The sequence below is a fragment of the Dasypus novemcinctus genome, chromosome 30 (genome assembly GCF_030445035.2).
Source record: "Dasypus novemcinctus isolate mDasNov1 chromosome 30, mDasNov1.1.hap2, whole genome shotgun sequence".
Lineage (NCBI taxonomy): Eukaryota > Metazoa > Chordata > Mammalia > Cingulata > Dasypodidae > Dasypus > Dasypus novemcinctus.
The window spans coordinates 27,115,979-27,127,377 of record NC_080702.1 but is presented as its reverse complement, the minus strand read 5'-3'; positions in this window follow the sequence as shown (position 1 = coordinate 27,127,377).

Sequence of the window (11,399 nt, the reverse complement as noted above, 5' to 3'; positions counted from 1 at the left end):
ATCTGTGTTGAATTTCCCTCTCCTTTCTCTTATAAGCCACCAGCCATTGGACATAGGGCCTATCACAATCCAGTGTGACTTCGTATTAACTAGTTACATCTGCAAAGACCCATTTCCAAATACGGTCACAGTCTGTGTCTCTGGGTAGACAAAGATTTTTGGGAGACACTAATCAGCCCACTACAGTCCACCTTCTGGACCCCAAAATTCATGCCCATCCCACATGCAAAGTGCATGCACCCCGTCCCAACATCCCCAAGTCTTAACCATCCCATCAGCAACTGGAAGTACTAAATCTCATCTAAATATCAGCTCAAAAAGTTCCAAATCTCATTATCTAAATCAGGTATCAGCATATGGGAATCCCTATATTTTTATGTAACATTTATGTAATCTAAGTATCTTTTAAAAATATATAAAAAATAAAAAATAAAGCAGGTATCAGTCAGACTCTGCGTATGGTCCATCCTGGAGCAAAACTCCTCTCCATCTATAGACCTGTGAAAAGTATTTTTTAAAATCTGCTTCCAAATACAATGGTGGTGCAGGCAGAAGATAGGTATTGCAATTCCAGATGGAGAAATTGGAAGGAGAAAAGAAGTCACCAATCCCATGCAAGCCCAAAATCCATCAGGGAAAATGCCATTAAGCTCCAAGGCATGAGAAAATACTTTCTTAAAAAAGATTTATTCATTTATTTATTTCTCACCCCACCCCCCTCGCTGTACTGCTTTCTGGGTCCATTCGTTGTGCATTCTTCTTTGTCCGCTTCTCTTCTCTTTAGGCAGCACTGGGAACTGATCCTGGGAGTAGGAGAGAGGTGCTAGATCTCTTGCCACCTTAGCTCCCTGGTCTGCTGGTCTCTTATTGTCTTTCCTCCGTGTCTCTTTATTGCGTCATCTTGCTGCACCAGCTCTCCTGCGTGGGCCGTCACTCCTTGTGGGCCAGCTCTCTGCTTAGGCCAGCTCACCACACAGTCCAGCTTACCTTCGCCAGGAAGCCCCGGGAATTGAACCCTGGACCTCCCATGTGGTAGATGGGAGCCGAATCGCTTGGGCCACATCTGCTCCCCAGAATAGTACTTTTTGGGTCAGTGCTCTCACCTTTGTGCCCACAGATTTGCCCTCTGGTATCAGCGATGCTCCCACCCACTGGACCCTCAGTCTCTTCCTTCATTTCTTCCCTCTCTATCCCTTTCAGTCCAGACTGGCAATGTCTCTGCTGGTATAAAATTCTCAAAAGAACCTGTAGGTCCCATGCACAATTCATTGGGTGCCTGTCATCAGGCAAGAGGGTCTCCGCAGACCTTTCCTGGAGGACCCCATCTCTGCCTGGTGTATGCCAAGAGGGTTGATGGGATCTGTGAGCCACGTAACTAATTTCTTCAACACAAGTTTGTCCAGTCACACCCCTGGTGTTCTTCAGACAATGGTATGTTTTCTCATCTTGTGCTATCTGGATGAGCTCAGAATTTTCCAAACCAGCAAGTGACCGGCTCCTTTTATGTTTAATTGCAGTAACATATATTCAGTATAAGATTTCCCATTTTATCCATTTTTCAAGCATTCCATTCAGTGGCACTAATTACATTCACAATGTCAGGCTACTGTCACTAAAATCTACTACTAAAATTTTTTCATCATTCCAAACTAATTCTGCACCCATTAAGCATAATTCCCAATTCTCCCTCCCCCTGTCCTGGACACCCCATTAGCTACTTGCTGACTCTATGAATTTGCATATTCTAGTTACTTTACATAAGTGGAATTATTCAATGTAGGTCATTTTGTGTCTGGCTTATCTGACAAAAATGGATGAAACCTTAAGAGAGCAAGAACTCCATTCATTCTTAAAGATGACTAATATTCTATTGTATGGAGATACAACATTTGTTTACCCATTCATCTGTTGATGGACACTTGGATTGTTTCCACTTTCTGGCTACTGTGTATAATGCTGCTGTGAATACTTGGGGACTCATATTGGTTTGAGTCGCTGCTTTCAATTCCTTTTGGTATATACCTAGGATTGGGATTGCTAGGTCGTACGGTAATTCTATGTTTAAATTTCTGAGGAACTGCCAAAACGTATTCCACCATTTTATATTCCTACCAACAGAATACAAGCGTTCCTATTACCCTGTGTCCTTGCCAATACTTGTTATTTTCTGTTTCTAAAATAGCCATTCTAGTGGTTGTGAAGTGGCATCTCATTGTGGCTCTGATTCACATTTCCCTGATGGTTAATGATGTTGAGCATCTTGTGCTTATTGGTCATTTGTATATCTTCTTCAGAAAAATGTCTATTCAAATCCTTGGCCCATTTTTAAAAATTGGGTTGCTTGTCTGTGTTGAGTTGTAAGGGTTTTTTAAAAATATATATTCTGGATATTAATCCTTACCAGATATATGGTGTCCAAATATTTCCCCCATTCTGTAGGTTCTCTTTTCAATTTCTTCATGTTGTTTCATGTACAAAAATTTTCCATTTTGACAAAGTTCAATTTATCTGTTTTTCGTTTGCTTGCTCATGCTATTGGTGTAAAATCTAAGAATTTATTGCCTAAAGTCCTGAAGATAGCCCCTATGTTTTCTTCTAAGAATTATATAGTATTAACTCTTCTGTTTAGATCGTTGATCCATTTTGAGTTAAATTTTACATACGGCGAGAAGGAGGGGTACATATTCATCCTTTGACGTGTGCATTTCCAGTTGTCCCCGCACCATTTACTGAAGCGAGTATTCTCTCTCCATTGAATGGACTTGGCACCCTTGACAAAAATCAGTGGAAAAAAAAAAAGAAGGGAAGCAGCTGTGGCTCAATCGATTGGGCTCCTATCTACCGTATAGGAGGCCCTGGGTTTGTGTCCTGGGGTCTCCTTGTGAAGGCAAAGCTGGCCCGCGCACTGCGGAGAGCTGACAGCCTGTGCCCGTGGAGAGCTGGCGCGGCGAGAAGACACAACAAAGGGAGTCAAGCAGACACAGAAGAACGCACAGCAAATGGACAGAGAGAGCAGACAGCAAGAAAGCCCCAAGGCGGGGGAGGATAAAAAACAATCAGTGGGGCCCTTCTTCCTTTACAGTGTTAAGTATATGTGATACATGGGGAAATTACAACTAATGTTACTAATGGAATATAGTTAACAGTAATATTGTAATATGTTTGCAGCAATGGCAAAGAAGATATTATATCAATTCTAAGGGACAGCAAGAGGGGGCTCTAAAGGTGTATGGGAATTTTCCTTTAGAGTAAGGAAAACATCCTAAAATTGATTGAGGTAATGATGGCACAACTCCGTGAATATGAGAGCCACTGAGTGTACACTTTGAATGGATTGTACAAAGCATGGAGCTGTATAACGCAGGGTATTCACTGTATAATCCTGTGGTGGAAGGACTGTGATTATTAGAACAAACATGAAAACATTCTCTCATGAACTATGACAAACATGTAATACTCATACAGGGTGCCATTAACCAGGTGAGTTGGGGGAAAAGTGCACCAAACATAAGATACTGTCAATAGTTGGTAGTAATAGTTTGACAATGCTCTTTCATAGTTTATAACAATTGTTTCCTAACAATGCAAGGTGCTGGTGGTGGGGTGAGGTATGGGAGTTCTGTATGACGATATGCATGTTTGTTTTGTAAGTTGACAAGTTACACTATACACTTATTGTTCATGGATATTCATGTATGAACGATAAACCTCAATATACAAAGAAAATAAAAATCAATGGGCCGTGTATATGTGGGTTTATTTCTGGTCTCTTAATTCTATTCCATTGGTCCATAGATCTTTCTTTCAGTACCACGCTATTTTAATGGATAGAGCTTTGAAGTAAATCTGAGATTAGGAAGTGTGAATCCTCCAACATTATACATTTTCAAGATGTTTTGGCTATTCGTGGCTCCTTGTAATTTCATATGAATTTGAGGATCACCTTTTTCCATTTTTGCAAAAATGGCTTCTGGAATTTTGATAGTATCTCACTGTGGTTTTGAATTGCATTTTCCTGATGACCAGTGATGTTGAGCATCTTTTCTTGTGCTTATTGGCCATTTATATATCTTCTTCTGAAAAATGTCTATTCAAATCTGTGGTCCATTTTTTTTATTGGGTTGCTTGTCTCTTTATTGTTGAGTTGTAGCAGTTCATTATATATTCTGGATATGAACCCTTATCAGTTATATGGTTGACAATTATTTTCTCTCATTCTGTAGGATGTCTTTTCACTTTTTTGATAGTGCCTCCTGATATAAAAAAGATTTTAATTTTGATGAAGTCCAACTTATCTATTTTTTTTTTCTTTTGTTGCTCATGCTTTTGATAGGATATCCAAGGAATCACTACCAAATCCAAGCTATGAAAGTTTTCCTTATGTGGTCTCCTAAGAATTTTTATGGTTTTACCTCTTATGTTTAGATCTTTGATCCATTTTGAGTTAATTTTTGTATATTGTGTGAGGTAAGCATTCAACCTACTTCTTTTGCAAGTGAATATCCAGTTTAAGCCCAATCAATGTACTTGGTACCCTTGTCAAAAAACAGGGAGCTGATGTGCCTCAAGCAGTTGAATGCTCCCATCCTACATGGGAGGTTGGGGTTGGGTTCCCAGTGTCTCCTGAAAAAAAAGCAAAAATCAGTTAGCCAAAACTGCATGAGTTTATTTCTGAATGCTCAGTTCTATTTCTTTGGCCTATATGTCTATCATCATACCAGTCTACATTATTTTAATTACTGTGGCTTTGGAATAAATGTTTAAATCATAAAGTGTGAATCTCCTGACTTTGTTCTTCCTTTTCAAGACTGTTTTTACTATTTGGAGCCCGTATGAATTTCAGGATGAGCTTTTCCAGACTACTGGAGTTTTTATAGGTATTGCATTGAATTTGTCAACCAGACATGACAGCAATATGAAGTCTTCCTAGTCACGAACATGGGGCATCTTGTCATTTATTTAGGTATTCTTAAATTTCTTTCAGCAGTGTTTTGTCATTTTCAGTGTACAAGTCCTTAAATTTCTCGGTTAAATGTATTCCTAGAAGCTATTGAGAATGCAATTGTTTTTTAAAATTCCATTTCAGAATCTTCTTTCCTGGTATATAGAGGCATAACTTATTTTGTGTGTTATCCATGTAGCCTCCAAATGTGCTGAAATTGTTTATTAGCTCTAGTAGTTTTCTTGTGGATTCTTAGGAATTTTCTATATAAAGAATCATATCATCTGAGAATAGAACTAGTTGGACTTCTTCCTTTTCAATTTGGAATCCTTTGATTTCTTTTTCTTGCCTAATTGCTCTGGCAAGGACTTCTAGTAAAATGTTGAATAGCAGTAGTGAAAGCAGGCAACCCTGTCTTTTTTCCTGACCTCAGGGGGGACACATGGGCCTTCAGTCTTTTACCATTGAGTAGAATATTAACTGCAGTTTTTTTCACATGTGCCCTTTATCATGTAGAGGAAGTTACCTTCTGTTCCTAATTTTTCTAAGTGTTTTTACCATGAAAGGGTGTTGGATTGTGTAAAATGCCTTTTCTGCATAAAGTGAGATGATAGTGGTTTTGTTTTCCTTCATTCTGTTAATGTGGTCTAATACACTAATGCGTCTTTTTATGTTGAACCACCCTTGCATTCCTGGGATAGATCCTACATGAACATGATGAATAATCCTTTTAATATGCTATTGGATTCAACGTACTCATATTTTGTTGAGGATTTTTTCATTTACATTCATACAGTAGATTAGTCTAGATGTTTTCTTTTCTTGTGATGTCTTTATGTGCCTTTGGTATTAAGGTAATGTTGGCCTAATTAAAAGAGGTAGGAAGAGTTCCCTTCTCAATTTTTTTTTGAAAAGTTTGAGAAGGTTTGGCATTACTTTTTTTTTTTTTAAGAATTCTTCCCCCCTCCCCATTGTTTTGCACTCGCTGTCTGCTCTCTGTATCCATTCAGTGTGTGTTCTTCTGTGTCTGTTTGTCTTCTCTTTAGATGGCACTAGGAACCAATCCTGGGACCTTCCAGAGTGGGAGAGAGGTGATCAGTCTCTTGCACCACCTCAGCTCCTTGGTCTGATGCATCTCTTATTATCTCTCCTCTATGCTTCTTTTTTTTTTTTTTTTATCAATTTTTTACTGTGTTTTTTTTTTAAAGATTTATTTTATTTCTCTCCCCTTCCCCACCCCCCACCCCACTTGTCTGTTCTCTGTGTCTATTTGCTGTGTGTTCTTCTTTGTCCACTTCTGTTGTCAGCAGCATGGGAATCTGTGTTTCTCTTTTTTGTTGTTGTTGTTGTTGCATCATCTTGCTGTGTCAGCTCTCTGTGTGTGCGGCACCATTCCTGGGCAGGCTGCACTTTCTTTCACGCTGGGCAGCTCTCCTTACGGGGCACACTCCTTGCGCGTGGGGCTCCCCTACGCGGGGGACACCCCTGCATGTCATGGCATTCCTTGCGCGCATCAGCACTGCACATGGGCCAGCTCCACACGGGTCAAGGAGGCCCAGGGTTTGAACCGCGGACCTCCTATGTGGTAGACGGACGCCCTAACCCCTGGGCCAAGTCCGCTTCCCTATGCTTCTTTTTTGTGTCATCTTGCTGTGCCAGCTCTCCGCGCAGGCCAGCACTCCCTGTGGGCCAGCTCACTGTGCAAACCAGCTTGCCTTCACCAGGAGGCCGCAGGAAATGAACCCTGGACCTCCTATATGGTAGACAGGAGCCCAGTTGCTTGAGTTACATCTGCTTCCCTGGCATTACTTCTTTGAATGCTTGATAGAATTCACCAGTGATGCCACCTGTCCCTGAACTTTTCTTTGCTGGGAGGTTTTTGATTACTCAGTCAATCTTTTTACTTGTTGTAGGACTGCTGGATCATCTATATCTTCTTGAATAAATTTAAGTAAGTTTTGTGTTTCTAAGAATTTGTCCATTTCTTCTAGATTATCTAATTTATTGGCACACAACTGTTCACAGTATTCTTATAATCTTTTTAATTTCTGCAAGATCAGTAGTAATGTACCCCCTTGCATTTTTTATTTTATTTATTTGCATCTTCTTTTTTTCTCTGTCGGTCAAACTAAAAGTTTATTGATTTGATTGATCTTTTTGCAGAACCAACTTTTGGTTTCATTGATGCTATTGTTTTTCTATTCTCTATTTCATTTATCTCCATTCTTTGTGATTTTTTTCCTTCTACAAACTTTAGGTTTAGTTTGCTTTTCTTTTTCTATTTCCTCCACATGTGAAGTTACATTTTTTATTTGAGATCTTTCTTTTTTTTTAATATAGGCTTTCATAGGTATAAATTTCCCACAGAGTACCACCTTTGCTGCACTCCACAGGTTTGGTATGCTGTTCTCATTTTCATTCATCTCAAGATATTCCCTAATTTCCCTTGTGAATTCTTCTTTGACCCATTTATTGTTTAAGAGTGTGTCATTTAATTTCCACATATTTTTGAATATCCAGTTTTCCTTCTGCAATTGATTTCTAGCTTCATTCCATTTTGGAGGCACATAAAATTTCTTTTTGCAGTTTTTAAAATTATTTTGTATTTATTTATTTATTTCTCTCCCCTCTCTCCCCTCATTGTCTGTTGTCTGTGTCCATTCGCTGTGTGCTCTTCTTTGTCCAGTGTCACCAGGAATCTGTGTCTCTTTTTGTTGTGCTGTCTTGCTGCACCAGCTCTCCGTGTGTGCGGCGCCACTCCTGGGCGGGCTGCACTTTGTTCATGCGGGGTGGCTCTCCTTGTGCGTGGGAGTCCCCTAAGCAGGGGACACCCCTGCGTGGCATGGCACCCTGTGCTCATGGCAACAATGTGCGTGGGCCAGCTCACCACACGGGTCAGGAGGCCCTGGGTTTGAACCCTGGACCTCCCATATGGTAGGCGGACGCCCTATCAGTTGAGCCACATCCGCTTCCCTGATCTGTCGTTTTGGGTCCCGGCTACTGATAATCCCTGGGGCTTCCTGGCTGGTCACGTAGCCACCTCGCCCCCGCTGTCTGCGCTTCCGGTGTCCGTGACTTCTGGCTTCTCCTTGAGACATTTTTCCCTTTTCCCTTTCTGATTTCTTCTCTTTATAAAGCCTTCAGTGACCTGGATGAAGGCTCACCCAGCTTCAGCTGGCCACAGCTTAACTGAAATGAACATCGTTGAGATGTTACCATGGGTTCACAGTCACAGGAAGGAAGGCGGAGTTTAAGCAAGTCTGTATTGGGGTACCTAGTTCCACGTGCTGAGGCAGGCTAGTGAATTAGGGATGACAGATGGATCTGGAGCCTGGCGGAAGCCCACGTGGCCACGAGCGCCCGACAAGAAGGCTGCTGGAAGAGCCTTGCAGGAAACGCCATTCAGACCAGGAACTCCCCCAGAAGCCAGGAGAAGCCCTGGGTGTTCTCCAGGAGCCTCATCATTGGGCCCTCCTGGGGGATTGACGGGTGTGATAACCAATCAAAACAGAAACCAGGGAAAACGGACTTTGGCCCAGTGGTTAGGGCGTCCGTCTACCACATGGGAGGCCCGCGGTTCAAGCCCCGGGCCTCCTTGACCCGTGTGGAGCTGGCCCATGCACAGTGCTGATGCGCACAAGGAGTGCCGTGCCACGCAGGGGTGTCCCCCGCGTAGGGGAGCCCCACGCGCAAGGAGTGCGCCCGTGAGGAGAGCCGCCCAGCGCGAAAAGAAAGAGCAGCCTGCCCATGAATGGCGCCGCCCACACTTCCCGTGCCGCTGACGACAACAGAAGCGGACAAAGAAACAAGACGCAGCAAAAAGACACAGAAAACAGACAACCGGGGGAGGGGAGGGGAATTAAATAAATAAAAATAAATCTTTAAAAAAAAAGAAACCAGCCGGGACGCCTCCCCTGACGTCAGCAAAGGAGCAGGTAATTAATGGTTTAAAAAGCAAGCACGCCAGCAAAAAAGTCGCCCTGTCCTTTCCTTTCTCTCCCTGCCTGGAAGAGCACACAGGTAAACCTGGGCATTTTGCGATCTGTGATGGGCAACTGGAGTCTGTAAATCAGCCCTCTTGACCTCTTTTCAGACCCTTTCCTCTCTACCTGGGACCCATAATCTGTTCTTTTCTCCCATTTCTCTTCCCTCCCTTCCTTCATAAATTACTGGCCTAACTAAACTGGCTTGCACTTAAAATTCATGATTTATAGCCTAGCCAAGAACCTAGAGAAAATCCGGCGACAGTACCTCAGAAGGAAAGGAGGGGTAAGCGCCTCGCTCCCGTGGGAATTCTTCCTTCCTCGACAGGTAAGGCCGTCAGAGCCCCATGTGCACAGTGCACCCCTCCAGCGGTGGGATACAACTCTCCAGCAAGACGGACTTAGGCGCTCGGGACTACCAGGTTTTCCTAACCCTATGAGCACTGAAACGTTGTACTCGGCATGGAGGGAAGTCTTTCTAAGTTACTTGAAATGCGTGTGTGTCTTCGAAGAGGGCATGCTAACCTTTTAACCTTCCTTCCGTGACCCGGGCTAATGCGTCAGCTCAGCCCAGTAACTGTGCCAAGTTTGGTCAAGGAAGCACTGCGCTAATTGTAATACAAGGGCATTTCTTGAGTTTTAGTCATCAGTGAGTTCACTGCATAGATGGCTGATTGCATCCACTGTTGAGAAATAAAAAGTATAACCTTGCAGGAAAAAAAATCTAACGAGCCACGCCTGCCCCTGCTTCCGTAAATCAGCCTGAGAGAGCATGGCCTTGCAGGAGAATATCAAACGAATGACTCCCGCCCCCCACTTCTGTAATCTAACAAGCCACTCCTGCCCCCTGCTTCTGTAAATCAGCCCACAAAAGCACGGCCTTGCACCTGCATTCTGCTCCTGTAACCCTGCTTGCAAAAGTTCACCTAGCAACGCATAGGCCAGTGAGCAAAAGTCATGCTGATCCCACATAAAAACCTTAAACCTATGAAATCTGAAAAACCGGACACAGAATTTGGAAATTTTCTCTCCTCTGGGCCTGTGCGTAATAAATCTGTTCCTCCACCTCTCTGAGGGCTGTTTTGGGTTTCTCTGCCGTTCAGAACTCCTGATTTTGCTGCAACACTACAATCAACCAAGGAGATTGCCATCAGCATCAACGAGGAGTGACCTTTTATCCAATCAGTTGAATACCTTGAAAGGGGAAGTGATTTCAGCATTCAGAGAGAATTTTCCAGCTCAACTTCGGACAGCCAACGTCTCCTAGGAACTCACCAAGGACCTGCATCGGAGCCCCTGGTTTGCAGCCTGCCTGCGGAATCTGGACTTGTGCATCCCCGTGGTCACGTGAGAGAATTTTATAAAATCTCATACTATTTACAGATATCTCCTGTTGATTCTGTTTCCCTAGAGAACCCTGAGTAACACAGCTGGTACCAGGAGTGGTCCTTGAGGAACCGAATCTTACACATGGGATTTCAGAAGTTCTGGGAGTTGTGCAATTGGCTCTCTACTCTAATTGGACCCAAGGGTACTGATGACTCCTTTCCAATAATGAAGAGGCCACTGGCAGTCTATGGAGTGAGGCGGCAATGGAGATACATAAAACAGCATCACTGGATTCCCCTACTTCCATGCTAATAAGAGGCAAGGATCTGGGTGAGACTGTTTTCAACACCTTAGCAGAGTTTTGTGGAATAAAAAAGTATAATGATGTTGTCTGGCTCTTCCTGGATACTCTGGATAAAGTTAAAAAAAGAAAGGGATGAGCTAAAGGCTTCAAATTTGCGATTTAAACACCTCATGAGTGATGAACGTTTCTGTGTGTGCTCTGAAAGAAAATCTTGTTTCCTGCAGCCACAGGCTTAAGGAGACTCACACTCTCATTGTACGAGTAGCAGAGTTAAACAGGAAACTAAACTCTCAACCTCGCAGGGCATCGGCTGTTAAAGGGAAGGCGTAGATTGGAAAGGAGTGGAACCCTGGGCTGGGGATGGAGACATATGGGATGATGATGATATTGGTGGAGACACTAAATTCTGCTGAGTCTCTGCCGGATAAACCTGTCATGGCCTGCCCTGTGGAGACCACACAGTGTCAACCTTGTTTCACTCAGAGTCCAGCCTGCCCCAGGGAGTCTGGACCTCCTCCCAGCCCTGAGGCAGATACCCGAGGCACAACTCCACCCTGCTCTTCCAACCCCTACCCGAAGAAATTTATTCTGTCTTACCAGGTGAAAATTCAAAGGAATGCCCAAAGATCAGTAGTTTGCAAGGCATTTCTAATCCTTCTCCTTGTCCACCCCCAGCATCCCTCTTCTCTTCAAGACCTATTATTAGGGAAGCAGATTTGGCCCAATGGATAGGGCATTTGTCTATCACATGGGAGGTCCAAGGTTCAAACCCAGGGCCTCCTGATCCATGTGACGAGCTGGCCCACACGCAGCGCTGATGCACTCAAGGAGTGCTGTGCCA